Source organism: Cynocephalus volans, chromosome 17 (assembly GCF_027409185.1).
Source record: "Cynocephalus volans isolate mCynVol1 chromosome 17, mCynVol1.pri, whole genome shotgun sequence".
Classification (NCBI taxonomy): Eukaryota; Metazoa; Chordata; class Mammalia; order Dermoptera; family Cynocephalidae; genus Cynocephalus; species Cynocephalus volans.
Genome location: NC_084476.1, coordinates 34,794,788 through 34,798,855, shown reverse-complemented (window position 1 = coordinate 34,798,855; position 4,068 = coordinate 34,794,788). Strand labels below are relative to the sequence as shown.

The window sequence follows — 4,068 nt, the reverse complement described above, 5'->3', positions numbered from 1 at the left end:
CTTTCATTAAGGTTAACAGTAGAACCACTAAACTTTTCACGGTGTAAATAAACACATATCTGGACCAAAGATCAAATGTTGATGAGTAGAAAAGTCTGTACATTTAGTTATTTGCCAGGGTGTGCTGGCGTGGATTTTATGGTTTCCCGAGAACCAGTTATGCACATCCCTTCTGAACTCTGCTTTCAATGACATCACACTGGTAGCTTTAAAACCCACCATGTCTAGAGCACTTATGTCATAGAAATTGGTAAATGCTACAGTTCGGGATTTTCCCTCCCAGACAGCCACTTGTAAAACACTTACCAGCATACCACAATTATTAGGTCTATTTTGATACTTCCTTTCCCGATGATTACATGATTATATTTACTTTATTTAAAGTAAACTCCTAGCCTTCATCGTAGTGATTGAGTCATCCAATGATATTGGATTAAAATTTCCATACATTTGCTTTTACATAATAGCAGGAACCTATGTTCAAACAATGATTTTGCCTCTTGTTTTTCATAAGGAATTGTTAGTTTGTGGTTTGTACAAAAATGTAACAACTATAAACTAGATCCTCTTTGATTTTTTTTTATCATTAATCATTCCAATTAAAAGATGCACTTCTAGATTTTTTAAAAAAGTTTAACATTGATTAGAAGATAAATGCCTCCAGTTATATAAATAATGAACTTAATTTCATTTGCTCTAGAGAGTGTTTTCTAGATGAGTGTCCCTGGCTTAGGGACATTCCAGCTCTGCTCCATCACCCTGTAGCATGGAGGGCTTGCCTGGTGAGGGTTTGGGGAACATGTTGTCTGAGAGGAATACCGTGAGAAGTCAGGAGGCAGGAATTCCAGGAGACTACTGCCCTCTATTTCTCTTGACCACCCTGATATTTCTTTCTTCCTCAGTCTTTCCATTTCTCCTTTCATCATGATCTGGTTCATTGCTTATTGTACTTGTGAGGTTGCATTTATTTAATTTTAATTTTAGAAAAGGAACAGTTTATGAGAAAGACCACCATACAGAATCATGTAGGTGACCTAGGTAAGAAAGCAATCTGTCATCTCTTTAAGCTGGTATTTTAAAAATGCATGTTCAGTATTTATTTGAGGAAGAGGGAATGTCAGCACTGGTTAGGAATCCTCCCTCCCTTTTTTTTTCATGCTGTATTATCTTTAATAAAGTACAAAGACATTTCTAATATGTCACCCAGAGACCATTTCGCCCACTGCTCTGTTTGGCTGCTAGTTTATTATCTCTCTCTTCAGCAGTGGTGAGGTGAATACCTTTTCCTTGGGAAAGAGAAATACATGGTTTGTTGCCTTTGCTGATAACAAAAATGTTGAAGAGCTGGGTGGCAAAGCTGTTGCTGTTGGCATCTTTCACATGAACCATATTGAAAGAGCCAGGATGTCTCTCTCTGTTAGTGATCACGCCAATTCTTCCCAGGTTAGCACCTCTGTTCACCATACACAGGTTACCAGTGTCCAACTTGATGAAATCAGTGATCTTACCAGTCTCCAAGTCAACCTGAATGGTGTCATTCACTTTGATGAGGGGATCAGGGTAGCGGATAGTGTAAGCCTCATGGGTCACCAGGTGAGGGATTCCTTTCATGCCCACAAAGATCTTTCTCACTTTGCACAACTTGTACTTGGCCTCCTCAGATATAACATGATGAACAAAAAAGTGAACCTTTGTGTCATAGATCAGGTGAAAACTATCTTCAGTCTAATCAATGCTGATGACATCCATAAAATCAGGAGGGTAGGTTATATCAGTTCGGACCTTACCAGCAATCTTAATGAACCACTGCATGCAAATCTTCTTTAATTCATCTCTTGTCAGAGCCCTACTTAAGTCTGTTCCTTAGGAAAATGGTGAGAGGGAGACATTGTCTCAGCTTGTAGGGACTAGTGGGTAGATGAAGAGCAAACACACTGGTCAATTTTTCCAGCATCCAATGCTTCAGAGCTGCTACTTTCTTCAGATGTTTCTTGGGACCACGAGTCATGGCTGTGCTAGGCATGGAAAGCAGGAATTCTTTGTTGTTTCCACCTGAAATCACAATTCCTGTTTATTCTGCAGGACCAATTTATATGTAGCTGGCTGGAATGGAACTGAAGGGCAGGGTTAAGTTAACTGGCACCATAATTTCAAACTAATTCAGCAATATTTTAATGTTCCTTGGAGAAGAGCTTCTCAACTTTTCATGTGCATATCCATCACCTGAGAATCTTGTTAAAAGCAGATTCAGCAATCCTCATTCAGTTGGTCTGGTTCAGGGCCTGAGAGTCTGCATTTGTAACAAGGTCCCACATGCTGCTGCTGGTCCAGGGGTCACACTTTGAGTAGCATGGCTTTGGGTGGGGGAGGGAAGGTGGGGAGGTGTAGCACCACTTGTAATCTGGCTTCGAATGGAAGGGCCAATATTTTTATATGATAAGGGGGAGAACAATAGGCTAGTTTTCTTTTTTTTAACTTATGAACTCTTAAAACATTGGGTGGAGGGCGCATATTGAGGAGTAGGTCACCGGCCCTAACATTAAAGAAATTCCCTGATCATTTTAGATATCTTGCCCCAAATGGAAGCTTATACTCCCAGGAAAGAATTATATAATTCTGTGATTTTAGAATTTGGATTTCAAAGTTGCTGAGTAGAATATGAGATATGGAAGCTCTGACTGGCCTATACCTGTAATTGTTTTAAAAATGATAAGATTTTGATCTACTCAGTAAGAATCTTTGTTAAAAAATATTCTTTTAAAAGGAATAAGAAAGGGTATTGAAACTGGAAACATAAAGCCCACCAGTAATAAACTAATGATTTGAAGTGAACACCACTAGACACCTAGACAGTGACATTTCTGAAGAGTTATTATGATGACCATGTGAATTCACTTTCTCATGCATAGGACATTCTGATTTATGAATATGGTGTGATGGTTAATTTTAGATGTTAACTAGATTAAGGAATACCTAGAAAACTGGTAAAGCATTATTTTTGTATACATCTGTGAGGGTGTTTCCAGAGTAGATTAGCATGTGAGCCTGAGTGGACTGGGTGGGGAAGATCTGCCCTCAGAATGGGCAGGCACCATCCAATCTGCTGGGGTCCTCCCAAGAGAGAATAAAAACAGAGGAAAATGTGAGTCAATCTACCTATCCTTTGGAGGTGGGATACACTTTTCCCTCCTGTCCATGGACATCAGAACTCCAGGCTCTCCAGTCTTTGGGTTCCAGGACTTACACCAATGGCACCTCTGGGCTGTCAGGCCTTTGGCCTCAGACTGAGAATTACACCATTGGCTTCCCTAGTTCTGCGGCTATTGAACTTGGACTGAGCCGCACCACATGTACCTCAGGGTCTCCAGTTTGCAGACGGCTTATCATGGGACTTCTCAGCCTTCATAATCATGTGAGCCAACTCCTCTTATAAATCCTCTATCATGTATCTACATATATACTCTATGGGTGTTGTCTCTCTGCAGAACCCTGAGTAATACATATGGGGCTACAAAGTTGCTGTACATAAATCAGATCCCCCAACCCTTATGAAGCTTGCAAGTGTATAATTCGGAGCAAACCACAGCTGCTTATCACGTGTTTTTGCCAGGCATACACTAAGATGCTCAAAAAATATTTGTTGAATGAATTGAATCCAAAGGAAACTCGTATACTTCGCTCATGTACTGCACTACACAATTTAAACAATGTCTGCCACTGTCACGTGCTTTCAGAAATGATTACTCCCTTTTCAGACCTGGGAGATGAGCAGTGCCTGATTTTAGGCTTTACAATCCAATGCTCACCTTCATCCACAAAACCCAACCATCTCAGCCAATATTGAGCTCTCCCCTTTCCAAACACGCATGGCACTCATGCTGCTTCATACTTTTGCCATTTGTATTTAGAAACGATTGTATCTCCGAAAATACTGTGAAATCCTTAAAAATAGAGTCAATGTCATGTTATTTTTTCTGGTCCCATTACACTTAGCATAGACTTAGACACATGACAGGTATTCAATTGAAAATTATTAAATGGATTTACTCCTTTGATAAATGATTGCTG

At 39.9% G+C, this 4,068-nt stretch overlaps 1 pseudogene; it reads right to left on the bottom strand.

Annotated features, from left to right (window-relative positions):
- Positions 1-1,191: 1,191 nt before the first annotated feature.
- On the bottom strand, positions 1,192-2,008 carry LOC134365573 (small ribosomal subunit protein eS4-like; annotated as a pseudogene).
- Positions 2,009-4,068: the final 2,060 nt, after the last annotated feature.